This window comes from Equus caballus, chromosome X (genome assembly GCF_041296265.1).
Source record: "Equus caballus isolate H_3958 breed thoroughbred chromosome X, TB-T2T, whole genome shotgun sequence".
Taxonomy (NCBI): Eukaryota; Metazoa; Chordata; class Mammalia; order Perissodactyla; family Equidae; genus Equus; species Equus caballus.
The window spans coordinates 133,281,398-133,301,154 of record NC_091715.1 but is presented as its reverse complement, the minus strand read 5'-3'; the positions used below and the strand labels follow the sequence as shown (position 1 = coordinate 133,301,154).

The 19,757-nt window shown below is 41.7% G+C and overlaps 1 protein-coding gene across 5 annotated transcripts in view; it reads right to left on the bottom strand.

Annotated features, from left to right (window-relative positions):
* LOC106781387 (tigger transposable element-derived protein 1) overlaps window positions 1–14,127 on the bottom strand; it is a 59,361-nt gene extending 45,234 nt beyond the window's left edge. For 3 of the 5 annotated variants that reach the window (XR_011435094.1, XR_011435096.1, XM_070258650.1), the window contains exons 1-2: window positions 12,912–13,035; window positions 11,012–11,047 (exon numbers count right to left, since the gene is read on the bottom strand). The gene's annotated coding sequence lies outside the window, so the exon portion shown is untranslated. Of the gene's footprint in view, window positions 1–11,011; window positions 11,048–12,911; window positions 13,036–13,882 lie in introns of those variants that run through there. The other 2 variants (XM_070258652.1, XM_070258654.1) reach the window with 2 other exon arrangements.
* Between the last annotated feature and the right edge of the window lie 5,630 nt (window positions 14,128–19,757).

The following is a 19,757-nucleotide window of genomic DNA, read 5'->3' as shown; positions in this document are numbered from 1 at the left end:
GCAAGACTGAATTGGGGGTGTGGCTGGATGTTTGCATTCTATTCTTACCATAGTGGGGTGAGTTTACACTGTAAAGTGAGGCTATGTATTATCGTATTTTTGCATTGTGGAACTTACCTGTGGGTTATAAGGCATGTCTTGGTGTTATGAGGTAGTCTGGCCATTGTGGTGCAAGTCTGTTCATCGTAGGTATTGTGAGGCATTTCTGTAGTATTATGGTGCAAGACTGAGTTTTGAGGTGAATCTAGGTGTTATAGTAATATTGGATGCTTTATGGAGCAAGTTTTGGCATTTTTTGGAGGAATTTTACAGTGTGTGGTAAATTTGTATATTGTGATATGATTCTGTGGGCTGTGGTGGGAGTCTTATGTCATGGAGCATGTATGACATCATAAGTTGGTCTAAGTGTTGAGGGATGAGTGTGGGAGTTATAGGAGAGTTTGGGCATTACGAGGCTCATATGCATGTTGTGGAGTGTTTCTTGGTGTTGTGGTGCATGTCTGTGTGTTTTGGGGCATATATGGTGGTTGTGGTGAACTATGGGTTAATTATTCATTTTGTGGATGAGTCTCTGCATTGTGGGGTAACAGTGCATGTAGGGGTAAAAGTCTGTGCATTATAGGATGAATTTGAAAGTTGTGTAAATTTCTACACATTGTGGGGCAAGTGTGTTTTCTGTGGCATATTTTAGATCTACTGGGAAAGACTATGCTGGTGGGGGAGGGGTGAGGCTCTGCATTTGAGGATGTGACCAGATGTTTTGGAGGAGTCCACTCATTATGGAGTGTATGTTTTGAGATACATTTGTAAGTTGTTATGCAATACTGTGTTTCTGGGGAGTCTGTATCTTATGAGGCATGTTTGTGTATTGTGGGATTATACAGGAGCTGTGGGAGAAGCTGTCCATTTTGGAATGAGTGCGTGTTTTTATGTAATTTGGGGTGCTGTGAGGTGAGTCTGAAGATTGTATGGAGAGCTCTGTGGTGTTACTGGATTCTGTGCATTGTTTTGGGAATGTTTAAGTTGTGACCATTGTCTGTACATTATAGTCTATGTCTGGGCATTGTGGGACAAATGTGAATTGTGAATTGATTCTAAGTGAGAGTAAAGCTAGGTATTATGTTGTGTTTGATGCAAGGTGGATTTGTGTATTTTGGGTTGAGTGTGAGTGTTTTATGTAAATTTGGGAATTGTGTGGTAAGTGTGTGGTGGGGCCATTCTTTGTTCTCTGGGGTAAGTCTGTGAGTTATTGGTCATGCTTATGCATTATGATGCAATTCCATATGTTGTGGGGCAACCGGAAAACTGTGAGCCAAGTTTGAGTGTTGTTGTTCCTTTCTGTCCATTGCAGGGCAACTGTGGGCTTGATGAAGGTGTTTCTATGGGGGAATATTCTTATGTTTTAATATGATTTGGCAGCTATTTTTAGAGTCTGTGTGTTGTACTGTGAGTTTGAGACCTTATGGGTCAAATCTGTATATTTTGCTGCAAGTATGGGATTTGTAGAATTAGTGTGGTGTGGGGCAACATTGTGTGTTAGGCTAATCTAGATCTTGAACAGTGAGCTGATGTGCTGTGGTACAATCCTGTGTGTCATGGGACAAGTCTTTATCTGGGGGCATGTCTCTACGTTGTAGGATGTTTCTACACATTATAATGCATGTGTGTGTAATGCTTGGACAAATCTTTGCACCGTGAGGCAAGCACATTAGTTGTAGGATGGTTCTATATATTGCAGGATGGACTGTGTTTTGTGATGCTATTCCATGTCTTGTTGGGAGAGGAGGTTGAGTGTTGTCATTGACCTCAAGTGTTTTGGGGTCAGTCTTTGTGCTGAGGGGCAAGTGTGTATATGCATGTTTTGTGTCAACTCTGAGTTTTGTGTGGTACATCTATGTGTCATGAATTGATCCTATACAATGTGTGGGGAATCTGTATGCTCTGGGGTGGTTCTGTATGCTTTGGTGTGGGTCTGTGAGTGGTAGGCAGAGTCTTGGCACTGTATCTAGGAATTGTAAAGAATATCTGGATGGCTGTGTCATGGGGGAAGAGATGCACATGGGGGCATGTTTCTGCATTGTAGGAAGAGTCTTGTAACACGAGGTGTGTCTCTCCACTGTGACTTCATACTGTGCATTGCGGGGCATAGTAGTGCTTTGAGGTGTGATTCTGCGCTTTTGGGTAAGAGTCTGAGTTGTGCATTTGGGTCTGTGTATTGGGTTTTTGCAGTTCTGTATGTTGTGCGATGGGCTCGCTGTTGGTGGGATGAGTGTGTGTAACGGGTTGCGGACTGGCATTACAGGATGTGTCTTTGTGCAGCAGGACAGATCGAAGTGCTTTGTTGCTCCTATTTTCCCTGTAAGCCAGGTGTTTGCACTGCAAAGTAAGGGTAGATTGTGGGCACATCTCTGTTGTAGGGCATGTCTGTGCACTGTTGTGTAGCTATGTACTTTTGAGATAAGTCTGTGTGCTGTGCGTTTCTGGCTGCGCATTAATGACACGGTGTTTCTGGGTATTGTGGAGTGAATCTGGGCATCTTGGGGTGATTCTGGATGTTGTGGTATATGTCTGCGTGTATGCTTTTGTGTTTGGGGACAAGTCTAGGAGTTGTGATATTAAATCAGACTCAATTGGGCAAACCTGCGCTTCATGGGATAAGTCTGTGCATTGTGGAAGATTAAGTGTGTTATGAGGCGTGTTTGTGTCGCATATGAGGTGTTCTGGTATCTGTCTGGATTGTGGAGTATGTCTATGCATTGTATGGTGTGTCTAAGTGTGGTTGGGCGAGTTTGGGAGTTGAGGGGCATACAGATGCATTATGTGGTGGGGAAATACGGGGAGAATGCTTTGCAGTGCGGTTGGGTGTTGTGGTTCTAGTGTTTTCATTGTGCAGTGATTGCATCTATTGTAGAAAAAATCAGTTTTGTAGAGTGAGTTTGTGCATTGTGATTCTAACCTTTGCAAGGTAGGACAGTCTATGTGTTGCATGGCATGCCTTGTGTCACCAGGCAGGTCTATGCATTCTGGAGTCTATGTGTGCTTTGTTGGGGTTTATGCTTGGCACTGTGGAGCATGACTGTGCTGTGTGATGACTCTGTGTATTGTGTGGCAGTCTGGGCTTTGTGGGGCATATCTTGGCATTGTGTTATTATCCTGTGCTTTATGGGGCAAGCATGTGGGTTGTGGTCATATCCATACTTTGAGAAGCATGTCTGTATGTTGAGGGCATGTTTATGGGTTGGGGGGTAATCTGTGAGCAGTGAGCTGACTCTGAATGTTCTGATGTGAGTGTAGGTAACGCAGGCAGACATTTGCATTGTGGGCGATGTCTATGCATCATGGAGTATGTCTGCAGATTGTGGAATAAGTCTGTGGTTATAGGTTGTATTTGAGTGTTATGAGTCCTGCATATCAATTGGAAGACTATGTGGGAACAACTGAAGGCATTTGGGGCCCTTGCACTATAATATAATTCTGTTCCCCTGGGGGGCTGTGGGCTGTGGGGATGCCTGTGCATTGAAGAATACATCCAGATATTGTGAGGCCAGACTGTGCACAGTGGAGCAAGATGGTATGCTGTGATGCCATTCTCTACTTTGTGGGAGGAGTCTGCACTGTGAAGTTGGGTCTGTACATTGTAGGGCATGTTGAGGTATTGTGTATCAGGTCTGTGTGTTGGAGGGCTTTCCATACTCTGTAGGACAAATCTTGGTATTGTGAAACGAAGGTGTTTACTGGGTTGATTCTAGATGTTTTTGGTTAAGTCTTCATTGTGGATAGCCGGTGTGTGTGTTATGTGTCTAGTATAGGCATTGTGGGGTGTGTCTGCTTTGTTATATGACTCTGTACATTAAAGATCATGTTTATGGGGAATGGGGCAATTTATGTGATATGGGACAAGCCTGTGTGTTGTGGAGCAAGGCTGGATCCTGTGGAGATATTATCTGCATTATGGGGAGAATCTGTGCACTGTGGAAAATTGGGGAGTATGGGTGATATTTGCGGGGTTTGATAGGAATGATGTGATATAATTCTGTGTGTTGGAGAAGTCTGTGTGTTGTGGATTGTTTCCAGGGATTTTAAAGTGAGTTCTTTGTGTTGTGTGGCCAATGTGTCTGGTGTTGAGTATGTGTATTGCAGAGCGTGTATATATATGATGGGGTGCATTTAGTCGAACGGGATGAGACTTTGCATGGATGAGTTTCTGTACCATGGGCATGTTTGTGCATTGCGATGTGTGTCTGTGTGTTGTGTGATGAGTCTAGGTGTTACGCAGAGACTGTGTGGTAAATGTTTCTGGGTGTTGCGGGCTAAGTGCAGTCTATATAGGATTGTAAGGAAAGGATGGTGAAACTGTAAGCTGTAATGTGATTCGGTGCTTTGTGGGGGTATACTCTATGTGTTGTGGGTTAATTCTAATTATTTTAGATTGAATCTTACCATTATGGTCCAGTTCCATGTGTAGAAACAACAACAATAACAACAACAAGATCAGCTAACATCAATAACACTAATTCTGTGCCAAGCACTGTTCTAAACACTTTATAGGCATTCACCCATTTATTCCTCTTAACAGTTCTGACAAGTAAGTACCATTATTATTCTCAATTTAGACCTGAGAAAAGTAAGGCACAGAGAGGTTTAAAAACCTTTCCAAGGTCACAAAATTAGTAAATGATCCATGTGGGATTGGAACCCAGGCAGCCCAAATCCTAAGTGTAAGCTTTTAACCACAATCTATACTGCCCCTTTGTTTTGGGGCATGTTGTGCTTTGTGGCATGTCTCTGGGCCTGTGGGGTATGTCTAGATGTTGTAGCATGTCTTGGGTTGCAGAGAACCTAGGGATTATAAAATTTATCCAAGTAAACAACAGTGGGGTTTATCTGTGCATTGTGGGATGGGTCCTGTTGAGAGGGCATTGTTTTATATCATGTTTGACAATCAACATGCTAACATTTGCACTGTGTATGTGGCAAGGCTTTCGATTATGGACTAACTGTGAAGTTGTGTGTTGAGCCTCTGCTTTATAGGAAAGATGTGTTTTTCTCAGCTGTTTTGTGTTTTGTGATGTGGTTTTGTGAGCTGTCAGAGAGTTCTGTGTGTTTGGGGAGTGTCTATTTTGAAAGGAATGTTTACTTGTTGTGAGTCTGGTCCCTGGATTATGGCATGTCCCCGTGCCTTGTGGAATGAATCTGGGTATTGTTGCCAAGTCTGTGCTTTGCAGGGGAAGTTTGTAAATTGTGATGAAATTCTGTGAGTTGTGGGGGAACCATGTGTGCTGTGATAAGTGTGTATATGATGTAGGGGTCCCTAGATATTCTGAGGCTAATTGCTACATTGGGGGTGTGTGTCTGTGCGTTATAGGATGCCTCTGTGTGTTGCAGGCTGTGTGTGTGTGTGTGTGTTGGTGCGGAATTATGTCTGAGCATTCTGGGGCCCATCTATGCTCATGGGAAGTGTCTTAATGTTTGGGGCATGTTTGTGCATGGGAGGCAAGTAGGCATTGAGGGGGCAAGTTTGTGCATTGTAGAGTGAGGGTGTGTGTTATGCAATGCTGAGCACTGTGAAGCTTCTCTGTACACATTAAAGTACCTCTACGTGTGTTGGGAGATGTAATACATATTATGGCATGTTCTATGTATGCATGAGCCAAGCCCTAGTTTATGGGGGAAAGCCTCACATTGTGGGCTTAGTCTGTGTGTTATAATGCAATTCCATGCACTGTATAGGGTATGTCTGTGCATGCTCAACTTTTTTAGAGCAAGTATATGTACTGTAGAGCATATCTAGGTGTCTCTAGATGAGTCTGTATTGTGATGAGTCTGTATTGTGATGAGTCTGCATTGTGGCACATCTGTGAATTGTTGAATGAGTCTGTGTGTTGCAGGATGAGTCTTAGTATCATAGCACAAAAGTTGTAAATTTAGGACCATGGATTTAAGAGCATGTTTGTGAATAATAGATATATCCACACACTATGGAACAAAAATCTGTGTGTGGTAGTGTATGTTTGTGTTATATAGGGCATATCACTGAGCTGTATGGAGTGTGTGTGTTGTGTGGTGGGTCTGTGCCTTGTGGGGTGAGGCCTGGTGTTATGCATTCAGTCTGGATATTGCAGGATGAATCTGTGTATTATGGAGCAAGCCTGCGGACTGTAGAGCAAATTTCTTCACTGTGATGCAGTTCAGTGTGTGGTGAGCAGCATCTGGTTTAGGGTTCTGTCTGTGCTCTCTGTAGGGTATGTGGGCATTGTGGTGGGATGTCTGCATGCTATAGATTGTTTCTAGATGTTCTGCGGCTAGTCTATGTATCACGTTGTGAATCTTTGTGCTATCAGATGATTCTAGGTATTTAGTAGTAATGCTGGTGGTTGGGGGGACGAGAGTATTATAAATTAGCAACTGTAATAGTTCCTATGTGCCAGGCATAGTACTAAGCACATAACATATCTTAATTCATTTAATACTCACAACAACCTTTTTGAGTAAGTACTGTTGCAATCTTTGTTTTACAGATGAGCAAACTAAAGAATAGAAAAATATACTTACCCAAGGTGATACAATTAGAAAGGGGCGGAACCTGGATTTGAACCCAGGTAGTCTGGGTCCAGAGGCCTTGCTCTTAGACATTACACAAGCTGTGTCTCTGGTGTAGGCCAGAGTTGTAGCTCAGTAGTGTAGTAAAGCATGTCTGTAAACTATGATGGAAACTTGTGTGTTGCAGGAGTAATATGTGTATTGTGTGTCTACACACTGGGGAATGTTTATATGCTTTGTCGGTTTTCCATTTTAGAGTAAGTCTGTGTTGTGATGCAATTCTGTGCATTGTGGAAGAAATCCATGCGTTTACCGGCATGTTTGTGAATTGTAAGTTTTGTGGGTGTGATTATGTTGTGGGGCAAGTCTATGCTCCAAAGAGTTTGTCTGTGCATTTAAGGGGAGCCTCAGGGTTCAGTGGTATTTGTGTGTGTTGTGGAGCAACTACGTATACTGATGGAAGAACTCGTGTATTTGGGTGGAATTCTGAGTGTGGTTGGGCATTTCTTGTGTAAGGGCAGCAGCGTGAGCAGTGAAAGCAGTCTTTGTGCTTTGAGGTAAATCCGGAAGTTATAGAGCAAATGGTTGCACATGCTTGGGGCATTTGTTTGCACCGTGTAATCACCATAAGGAGTATGGTCTTTATGAAGTGAATCAGTATGGCAAGTGTGTGTTGTGACAGAATTCTGTGCTTTGTGGGGGTGGAGTGTTGTGCTGTGGGATATGTTTGTATGTTGTGGGTTGCATCTGTGTTGTGGGATGAGTGAGGGTGTTGTGGATCACAGCTGTGCCTGTGCCCTGAGGCGCTTTAGAGAAAGATTGGGTGCTGCTACGGCATGAGTGTGCCTATTGTGGAACAAGTCTGTCCCTCGTAGGGCCAATTTGTACGCTGTGATGTGGTGCTGTGCAGTGTGAGGTGTGTCTATTATCTATTGCAGAGCGTGTCTGAGGAACTTCGGGTGTGTTTTGTTGATGGAAGGCCACGGTGTGCATTGTGTAACTCAGTCTGTTTGCTGGAGGCCAGCATGTTGTAGGGTAAATGAGCACACCGTGGGGCAAGTATTTGCATTGCATGGTAACCATGTTTGCTTTGAAGTGAATTGGTGCATTGTAGGAAAAGTTTGTGTCATGGCACAAAGCTGGGCATCATGGGGGCATATACGTGCTGTGAGATGTACTGCTGCATCTCTGTGCTGTGGAGTGAACTTGTCTGAGTGCTGTGGGGAGAGTCTCTGTGCTGTGGATTTAGTCTGTGCCATGGGGTGAGTCTTCAAGTTGTGGGGCAAATGTGTGTTCTTAGGGCCATGTCTTTTTGCTGTGGGGCAAGTCTGTTTGTCTTGGGGAGACGCTGTGTGTCCTGAGGCCAGTTTGCGGGAAGTGGGGAGGGTGTGTGTGCTGTGAGAAGGTCCTGTGTCCTGTGGAGACGGTTTGTGTTTGTGGGGCGAGTCTGTGTGCTGCAGGGAAAGTCTGTATGCTATGTGGCATGGTGGTTTGTGAGACATACTGTGTTCTGTGGGGAAAATCTGTGGGTTGTGGGGAGACTCTCTGTGCTATGGGTTTAGTCTGTTTTGTGAGGTGACTTTACATGATCTGGGTAGTTTCCGTGTAGTGTGGGACAAATCTGTCTCCTTCTGGTATGGTCTGTGTCCTGTGGTGTTTGTGTGCCATGGGGCAAGTCTGTCTGTTATGGGAGTCTCTGTTTCATGGGGTGGGTCTTCAAGCTGTGCTGTGAACTGTGCTCTGGGAGGAAGTCTGTGTTCTCTGGAGAGTCCGTGTGCTCTAGAGCGAGTCTGTGTGTCATAGGGAGAGTGTATGTTCTCTGGGGAGAATCTGTGTGCTGTGGGGTGAGGCTGTGTGCTCTGAGGAGGATCTGTGTGCTCCAGGGAGTATCTTTGTGCCATGAGATGAGTCTTTGAGCTCCGTGGGAGTCTGTGCCGAGATGAGTCTGTGCGCTCTGGTGAAGGTTAATGTGATGTGAAGGGAGCCTGTGTCATGGGGAGAATTTCAGCCATGGGTTTAGTCAGTGTGGCATGGGGAGAATCTGTGTGCTGTGGGGAGTCTGTGTGCCATGGGCAGAGTCCATGTTCGGTGGTGAGGGTTTTGTCCTGTGGGGAGTATTTGTGTGCTGTAGGGCGTGTCTGTGTCTTGTGGAGTGAGTCTTTTTTCCTTGAGAATGTGCGTGCTCTTGGGAGAATCTGTGTTCTGTGGGGTGAGTCTGTGTACTCTAGAGAGACTGTGTGCCAGAGGAAGGGTCTGTGTGATATGGGGACAGTCTGTGATGTCGGGACTGTCTGTATGTCACGGATAGTTTTTATGGTAAGGAGTCTGAGTCACCTGGGACAGGTCTGTGTCCCTTGGGTGAGACTTTTTGTCTTGGGGAGAACATGTGTGCCTCTGGGTGAGTCTGAGTGATATGAGAAATGTCTGTGTGCTATGGGACAAGTCTTTTTGCCATGGTGCTTATCTGTGTGCCATGGGAAGATTCTGTGTTGTAGGGGTAAATGCGTGTTTGTGTTATTTAACCATTGGACATCAGAGGGTGAGTTTGTACATTGCAGCACAAGTCTGTTTCAGGGCAAGTCTCCTTTAATATCTACAAATAATAATAGCCAATGCATACAATGGTTACTATGTACCAGACACTGTTCTACAGGTGCTATTATTATCCCTATTTTACATCTGAGGAAACTGAGGCATAGAGAAATTAAGCAACTGTACTATGGTCATGCAACTAGCAAGTGGTGGAGGCTTGAAACCAGGCAGTCGGTTTCCTCTGCCCACACTATTATGAATCCCCTTCGGGCCCTGAGGACATCAGGGGCCTCAAACATTGGGAAGACTTCGTGGTCACTGGTAAACATATTGAAAGCAGGTAATTGGGGATGAAGAAGAAAAAGGGAGTGTCTCAAAGCCTTCCAATGATTTTTAAAAATGCAATGTTTTACATACAATAACGATGGCTGATTAGCCCAGAAAAGCTGACATCATCACTGCAGAATAACTCCTTCAGCGATTGGGGCCTCCAAGACCCCTCCCTTGCCTCCACAGATGCATTCTGCCACTGCAGAGGAGAGAATGCGCATGCCCTGGTGAGCAGCAGTTGCCAGGGAAACCAGTTTTCAGTCACAAACAAATCACAGCCGAATTCGGCAAGTCAAGAAATGACTGGGGCTGTGGCTGTGAGCCAAAGGAGCCCCTTGCAATAAGGGCAGGCAAGGCATCCTCCCACCCACACCTCTTTTTTTCTTCCAGAATCAGTAACGGCTAGAGGCCAGAGTCAGAAGTGGATAGAGAAAGAAGGCTGTGTTGGGGGGCGGGTGTCAACAGTGGGTGGTAGGCGAAATATTTCTGTGAGCAGCACTTAACCCATCTCCCACTAAAAGATTCCATGTTTTATGCTTGAGCCTTCTACCTGCAGTGAAACGAGGTGAACCATTGGGGTGTGTCACTATCCACCACAGATGGTGGCAGTGGTGGCATGGATTGGGACTCACCCTACCTCCTTTAAATCCCTAGATCAGACTACTGCCAGCAACAGGCTAGCAAACATTATTTATTTCTGCTTCTCATACATTTCTCACTTTTCCCTCTTACACCATTCTAGAAAATTCCAGGAACTGAGTCCAGACAGCTTTAATTCTCCGAGTACCTGAGGAATAGAAAAAGAGGTTGAAGGAAGAACCTTAGAAGTAACACTAACCCTGGGGGTGAGTTTCGAACACACAATTAGGATGTCAAGTGTGTCCAAGAGGAATAGCCCATCTGGAACAGAGGTTTTATATATTCAGATTCCTCAATCTTAATTTGTAAAAGGCATCTGATAAAAATAAAATTTTCAAGTATTTAAAATTTTAAAATCCTATTTGAAAACCACTGCCCTAAACTGCATGTGCCTAGAATTCTCGAAAGGCATTAGCACGAACATGATGCTTTAGAATGCTGCCAGAAGCTGCAAGAAGGTACGAGCAGTATTGTGGAATGTAACGTCTTGGGTAGAGAGAAAATGGCCGACCTGTGGAAAGCTACACCCTATCTAATGGGAGAGCAGTTGTTGCCATTTCAAATCAGTGGAAGAAGGTTGGATTATTCAATAAATGATGCTGAAACAATTGGTGACCTATTTGGAAAAAAAACAAAATTAGATCCTACTTCATACCATATACCAAAATGAATTCCAGATGGTTAGAGTTAATTGTAAAAAATGAAGCAAAGAAATGACTAATAAAAAAAATACAGGTAAATATACTCATCAAAGGAAACAAGTCACAAAACCAAAAATTGATAGCTGTAGATATCTAAAAATACAAATCTACAACATGTTAAAAAAAAAAACCCCACCATAAATGATAAAAAAAAAAAAATCAGTAGGCAAACGACAACCGGAAAATAATGTTTTTACCATATATGATAAATAAATTAGGTGATATGCATGGGGTGGGGGTGAGGGGAGAAACCTTAAACTGGTTCATACCATTTGATCCAGGAATTCCACGTCTAAGCATTTATCCTAGAGGAAAAAAACAGAAAAGCACACAGAGATTTATATGGAAAGATATTCCTTATTAGACAGAAAAAATTGCACATATAAACATCCAGTAATGGAACATTTAGCGGGACACCTATGTGATCAAAAATTAAGCATCCACAAAACATCACATTCTTGTGGAATATTTAAAAATATGGAGAATTGCTCCCAATATATTATTTAATGATTAAAGCAGGTTGAAAACCACATGTACATGTGATCTTCATTTTGTAACCAAATATACATTTTATGCATTTATTTGCATGTATTCAGAGAAGAGAGACTGATAGTAATTATGTTACTAGTAATTATCCCTAGGTTATAGAACTATGGGTAATTTTTATAGTCATCTTTAGATTTTTCCAAATTTTCTACAATGAATACGCAATATTTTTATAATAAAGGAGAAAAAGAGCATTTTTAACAAGATGTTTTAGTAAGTGCTATAAAAGCAGTGGGAGCACAGAAGAGCAAGTCTAGGAATAAAGACAATAAAAAGCAAAGACTAAATGTACCCACGTCTACCAACAGAGGAGCAAGCAAAACAAACTCAGTATGTCCTACATAAAGATTGCAGTATTATTCGCATGTTAGTAGGTACAGAATTTCTTATACAAGATGGACTCCTGGAAAATTTCCTTCACTACACCGGAGAATGGTCACATGTCCCTGGATGCGTCAGTCATTCTCTTTGCCGCAGTGCTCTGTTCAACCCCCCACTCTCTCTGCCTTCAACATGCTCTCCCCATTTCCCCTGCAAAACAGGCTACCAGCAGACATTTTCAGCTTGGAAAAACAGCCCATCTTCTGGACTTTCTTTTAAGCTTTTCATTCTTATTTTCCCTCGCTGATTGTTGTTTTGTCGTCTAACTCAAAAATCTACCTCTCTAACTTTTTTCTCCTTTCTTCTTCTTGAAAGTGTCAGAACAATCTGAATTTCAAAGAAATAAAAAACCACCACTTCAGCTTTTCTTTTTTCTTGCAGAAACAGATCTACAAAAGCAAGTTCCAGGTAAAAGGGGATACAAGAGCTTACACCTTTTCAGGCACATTTCAGAAACAAACATAAAAGCTTTGTGGATAGGAATCTGCTATCCTTGTCACATCCCTTTTCAAAGAAAGAAAGCACTGAGAATATTCTGTCTTTACTATACAAATTGATATCCACAAATACAAATGAATATTTTCAAAATAAAGGCATAGCCACAATATTCATTATTTCTTTTCAAGATTTTTGATCCTAAAACCAAATTTTAATATTTCCCATTCAACACACGTTCATCTCACACATGAAGCATTTAATCTGAGCATTATAGACTGCCGTCCTTCCCATGTTCTCTCCTGTACAGACATCCAGTCACATGATTTTTTTAATTAAAAAAATTAGGCATAGTATCCTTTTCTCCATTGCAAAGTAACATTTTCCTCATGTTCTCTCCACACTGTGAAAGGAAATCAGATCTAAGAACACCTTGAATCGTAACTCATTTCAACACATCTGATGTAAACATTGAAAGCTGAGCTCCTGTTCCGAATGCAATTTCTCATTTCAGTAACATCTTCATCAGGTCTTATTTTGGAAAAGATCTTACCAGAATCACAAAGGGGAGGTTTCTGTATTTCCTTCTAGCAACTCATTCACCATTTAAGAAACAAGCTTTAAACTAGAAAATTGACCATAGAATATTTAGAATTTAATTAATCCATTTTCCCAACACCACTGATTAGAATCAGAAATTCCTCCACAGTTCTGTTTATTCAATTCCATCAAAATTCATTCCATATCACTTGCTTTAAAAAGCATATTTTGGATATCTATTTTACAAAAGATTTCTCAGCTACTTACCAGCTGCATGCGCTCTGCCTCTTCGCCAGGTCTGCGGCTGTCGCACTGAGGGGGTGGGGGAAAAGCAGCAGTAGCCACTTGAAAATGAGCTGTGCTCTGAAGAGGGGATTAGCTGTATGGAAAGAAATGAAATGCCTTGGGACTATCCTCAAAATTCCTCCCCAAATATAAAATCACATTAAACATCACATGCTAAAAACTACATGCTCGTCAAAGGAGAAATTTTAATAGCTAAACTTCTGATCTAAAACACATTTAAATTGCCTTGATTTCCAGTGGAACCCCTACAATACCCTGGGCTTTTGGCTCTCCCGTCTCCTAGCAACAATCTCATTAATATTTTTTTCTGCAGTGGTCCTACTAGGCATCAGAGAACATTGACAAGGTCTAGTCTCTGGGAGTGAGCAAAATTATTCTGTTGTTCAATATGCGTTGTCCCCAGGTAAGTAATAAGGAGGGTCAGGCATTCAATAACAAGCTCTCCAGAGGAAGACTTCAGATTCAAATGACGTTCCATTCAAGCTACAGAGATTGTTCTTGTCCCTTCCTCTGGTACAATGCTGTCACTAGACCCCTGACCTAATGACAGGCCTCAGTAAAAGACGCCTAACCCCTTCCGCAATCCCCAAATTACACATAGCTCCGTAACTAGAAATCCAGGCCCTAAACCAGTGCTGTTACCCCCTGTGCTCAGAGAAAAGAAAAATGCACAGAATTCATCTGAATCCTTAGCCTTGTCACCATAACCCCCACCCATTAGCAGGGCTACTGTAGGCATAAGCCATAAAAACAATGGACGAAATAGAACCAGATCCAAAACACCCATTTATCTATAATTATTAACAAGGAAAATACTGACTACATGTTAAGTAAATAAGGGCAGGTTACTATACAGTATGTATAGCACGTTCAATTTTCTATCTTATGCGGATAGGAATAAATGGACTAAAGAAATCTGGAAGGATATACACCAAAATGTCACGAGTGTGGCGCCGGTCCAGTGGCACAGCGGTTAAGTTCGCACGTTCCACTTCGGCGGCTCAGGGTTTGCTGTTCGGATCCCGGGTGCGGACATGGCACCGCTTGGCACGCCATGCTGTGGCAGGCGTCCCACATATAAAGGAGAGGAAGATGGGCACGGATGTTAGCTCAGGGCCAGGCTTCCTCAGCAAAAAGAGGAGGATTGGCAGCAGATGTTGGGTCAGGGCTAATCTTCCTCAAAAAAGAAAAAAAAAATGAATAAAACACAGTCCATTCCCCTTCTAAAAGTTCATAATCTAACAAACAACTACCCCCAAAACTTTTATGTGGGTTTTTATTATACATGACATGTAGATTTGCTACATTTAGAAACAGAAGTATTTTGCTAACTTCCTTTTTTATTTCATTAATTTTGTGTAACATTTATAACTAGGGTTGTTACATCGTCTGCCTAAAAATATTAGACTCCCCGTGAGTGGAGGTAGTAAAGAAATACATATTAAACTTTTTAATATGTAAATATATATATGTGCATTTGTATATCTGTATAGAATTATCACATTTTAAAAGGGAGGGACAGGGAAACTGCTCCAGGTTAAAGAAATATGACCAAAAAGAACAGAGATATGACAACCAAATGCAATCTGTAATATTTGATTGGATCCTGGATGGAAAATAAAACAGATATAAAAGACATTTGGGGAACAACTGGGACATTTGAATATAGAGCAGATATTAGGTAATATTAGATCAATGTAGTAGTGGTTTGGTATGATAATGTAGGATGATGGACTTCTTCTCATGAGACATATGTTGAGGTATTGAGAGGTGACGTGCCATAATGTTTATAAATTACTCTGAAATGCTTTAGAAAAAATCACAGAGAGAGATAAGTAAAGCAAATATAGCAATATGTTAATAATTGGTAAATCTGGGTCAAGTATATGCTTGTGTTTACTGTTATTTTTAATCTAAAATCCAGAAAATAAAATACTGTGATGAAAATAATTATTGCACAATAATTATATTTAAAGTTAAAATTTTGGAATTTTACATTTTGGAATTAATGACAATTAGGTTTGTAATCCCCCAGTTAAAGACCTTTCCATACTGACCAATTGGATGATGACTACTACCCATCTGTCATGCGCCATCTAGTGCTCAAATCCTGATTTACCATGACTGAAGGATTTCTAAATACCACAATTAGACAATTGACCAATTAAAAATTACTATAATTTTATTGTAATAAATTAATTAAAATAAAAGTATTTTTATTATTGTGTATCAGTATGGTTAAAAGGTTTCCTTAATTTTCAGTATTGTTCTTGGTTACAGGGGAATGCCTCTGCTCAGCTGCGCTAACAACCTGGCACAGTCGACAAAGGCGCCAAAGGCAAGCCTCAGCTGCAAGCTGACCTAAGTCTTGGTGCAATGCACTCTAATCCTCCCTGGAACATGGCAAGACAAGCCTTCTTGTGAGGACTGTTTCTCACCATCTCTCTATTTTGTGGAGGGCTGCCAGGAGGCAGTTTCTCATTCACCTCCCTCATTCTGGTGAGGCATAGGACTTTGCATCTTGCTTCCTCCCTTAGGAGACAACTTCAGGCTTCAAAACCAACTAGATGTAATACGGAAACAACTCCTCCATGATAGAATGACTCACTGCTCATACCCATCTGTTATCTTGTCCTTTTGGTTCATTGTCATGGGACTAAGGATGTAAGGAGCTGACACTTTACTGGTCTTCTGATCTTGGCTTTTTCCGTCCTTGTAAGTAACAGACTGCATCTATTTGGCTCATTGACTCTTGATCAGCTGATTATATGGCAGAGTAGCAAGCCAAACCTAGCAGCTCCTGTGGCTTAGGGATTTTGTCATTGCTGGGCAAAAAGTATCTGCAAATATGTGCATGTGTGTGCATGTGTGCATAGAGAGAGAAAGTACACAAACTTCATACATTCTGGCTAATTGAAAGCTTTCTTTTTGAAATGGGAAACAAGATGAGTGATGTCTGCTTTTACAACAACTATTCAACATTGTCCCAGGGTGAGGGTTGGGTAGAGGGTGGTGCCCAGTGTAGTAAAATTACACAAAGAGGTAAAAGGAATGAAGAATAGATATGAAGAAATTAACACAGGTACCCAAGTAATCACTTAGTCATAAATAAAGCAGTAACAAATCATGAAGAGAAAAATATATGGCTTCATTGTGAATTCAACACATTGCTTCAGGCCAATTAAGTAGAGTTGCTCCTCAGTAACCACCTCTCTTCCCTCTCAGGCATCCCAGTGCAGTGGCTCTTGATTTGACATGCCTACTTGGTCGCCTAATGGAAACTTCCAGTCCCACCCAGGAGTCAACATAAAGGGGCCCCTAATGAGCATCAAAAAGAATAATGCCTGCAATGACTGCAATGCATCAAATATATAAAAATCATAATTAACTCCCCCACCAAATCATTGGTCACCATTGGTAGCTACAAGGGTAACAGCCCCTTAATCTGAAAATTGATAAGTACAGGGAAATATTCAAGCATTTCTCTTAACTCTCTTGTGCAAGCTGAGTTTCAACATAATAACATAGCTAATAAGGGGATGTTCATTTTTTCTAGGAAATTCCCAGCTAGTAAATGCAGAAGAAATGAGAGAATTGGAAAAACCACCATTTTGCAACCCTCAACAAAAGAACAGAACTAGACAACAATCTTTAATAGCTGCCAAAACAATTTAGTGAATGATTGATGAGGAACTTCTTTTTATTTGTTTTTTGTTGTTGTTTTTTGCGAGGAAGATTGTCCCTGAGCCAACATCTGTGCCAATCTTCCTCTATTTTGCATGTGAGATGCCACCACAGCATGGCTTGATGAGTGGTGTGTAAGTCTATGACCTGGCTCTGAACGCATGAATGCTGGGCCACAGAAGCAGGGCTTAAGCAGGTTGTGCAGGTTAAGCAGAACTTAACCACTACGTCACCAGGTCGGCCCTGAGGAACTTCTTTTTAAACAATAAAAATAACTATTCAGGCCCAAGTTCCCCAATATCTTTTATAATGCTATGATAATTGTGATATCAACTCTGGGAAAGGATAGCAGGAGAAGGGAAAATTAGACTTCTAACTTGTGTTCTGGAGTGTTACAGTTTCCAAATAAGATATAAATATTTTCATTGGAGAATTCTGGAAATAATATTTATACCAAAGGAATGACTCTATTCTATGCCTGACCTAAATTCTTCGCTGATTACAATGTAATCCAATTTAAATAAAATATTTCCAATAAAATAAACTGTTTAGGAAGGCTCCTCAAAGAGAGTATTCTGGGACTGTGGACTGTTAAGGCAAGTCATCAATGGCACTGTTTGGTGAGATCCTTGGGACTTTGGAGCTGCTCCTTGGATCCCCATTTGAAACGAGGAGAACAGCACTGCTGAGCCACAGCAGGCACACTAACAGACTCAACAACAGAGCCATGCCTGCCACTCCTACAGCAAGGTAAGATACTCAGGACCTATTTCAGTGGGAAAACAGGAACCAGGCTCTGGAAGAAGGACTGGAAGAACTGGAACCACATTCCACTAAGATTGTATCCTGAGCTGTTCATGTTCCCATGCCTGATACTGCTATGATAAATAACTTTAATTTCTTTTAAATCAGGAGATAAAAGAGAAGATGATGGTGTTTGCAACCTGCTGCCTAGGAAATCTGAGAATATAATGCATTTAACCACTTTTCTTTGCATGAAAGGAAAGTCAATTGAATTTTCCAGCCATTTGCATCTGTCAGAACATAGCCTCTAGCACGGGATTGTACCAGGGTCAGTACAGCATAAATAAAGTCACAGAAAGTCACCTAAGAAGCTTGATCTCTCTGCTGAGAGTTTGTACAAAAGTGTTATTTGCATCCGAACTCAAAGGCTTTCATTATAAGGAGAAAAGAAGGCCCAGAATTAGAGCTTACCTTTAACTCAACTAGAAACATTAATGACTAAAACCTGAGGAAAAAGCACAACCAGAGAGTAATGAGAATTAGTAATGAACTTGCGATGGCTCTTTAGTCTCCCCTTCTCCAGATTAAACATCAAAATTTCATGACCCGTTCCTCGCTGATGGAAGTTTTAAAACTTTTCACTGTTCTAAATATCTTCCTCTGGAGATTCCCTAGTGTGTCTTTCAGAGAATAATGCTACAAACTCATCAAAATAGTCCAGATTTTGGCTGAAGAACACAGAGAAGATTAGGATTGTTACTTCTGATGATCAAAAATACTCCAGGACACTATATAGCAAAGCACGGGGTCGAGGGGAAAGCCAAGCATTGTACTAGGTGCTGTGGTACAACAGCGAATAAGACAGACAAGGTCTGTGCCTTGCAAGGTCATAGAAGCTTAAGAGAGAAGACAGACCAATATGAGGACTCAAACAAATAATAAGAATGTAAGATAGTGATGAGTACTACAAAGAAAGTAAAACAGAGTAATACAACAGAGCATCTTGGGTGATCAGGAAAGGTCACCCAGAGAGTGACATCTGAGGTGAAATCTGAATGACAAGGATTAAACCAAGAAACTGTAGGTAGAAGTGCTCCCTGGGTTGACAGGACAACTCTTGAAAACGTCCTGAGACTGAATGAGTCTGACATGTCCAGAGACAAAAAGACGGAAAAGGGCAGGAGATAAGGGCAAAAAGGTGGACAAGCGTCGGATCACAGAGGGCCCTATTGGAAATGGTAACAAACTTGGATGTCTAATTGCAATGGGAAGCTAGTGAAGGGACGTAAGCAGGGAAATTACATGATACAATTTATGTTTTTAAATTATAATTGTGGCTGCTGTGTTGCGAATAGGCTGAATCTTGGCAAGCTGTGGAAGCAGGGAGATCTGTGAAGAGTATCTTTCAGGAGCTCAGGCAAAAGATGTTGATGGCTTGATTCAGATGGAAGTAGAGTAGGTGGTGAAAAGGGTTCAAATTCAGGACATATTTTGGAGGTAGAGTCAACAGGGTATTATTGCTGCAATAAGGGAAAAATAAAATCTAGGTAAGGGGAAAAGGTAATCTAGAATGACTATTGACATGAGTAATTGGGTGGATGGTGGTGCTAGGCAATTGATGGAGACGCGGGAGTAGGAACAGATTTGGGGGAGGAAGGCGTGAATCAGGAGTTCCGTTTTGGAAATACTGAATTTGAGACTCTATTGGAGATGTTGTATAGGAAGCTAGATATAGCTTCACAGGAGAGGTGTGGAATAGAGGTATAAACTGGGAGTCATCAGCCTACAAATGGTATTTAAAACCACGGGAGTAGTCGAAGATACCATGTGATTGAGTGTACAACCTTGGGCAAGTCAATGCACCTCATCGAACACCAGAATCTTCATCTATAAGATGGAGTTGATACCCATTAATGTCTGTGCCATACAGAGTTGTTGTGCGGATTAAATAAAATTGATGTAGCCTAGAACTGTTTAAACTATTTTTAGTAGCTCTGCTACTGTAGGTAGGTAAGCAGGTCTATGTTAACTCAAACTTCCACATCCTTTCACATGATACTCTTCTGTTCAGATCTCCTCCTTCATCTTGTACTAGTGTCACTGATTTCTTTCACCAAAATACGTGTCTTCTATTTCCAGCCTCAATCTTAGCCAGATCATGCTGTCTCCCCTTTCCTACATGCTTCATGCTGTCATGAGGGCACCGTCATGCTTCTTATCTATGATTTCCCTACTCAGGCTGAAAAATTGACCAGACTTCAAAGAGGCAACTGGACTACAGCACGTTCAGCCATAGTTTGGCAAACAGCATCAACAACCTAAGAGAGCTGGGCAAATATCTAAACAATTCTAAACTATAATGCATAATTTTCTCATAGC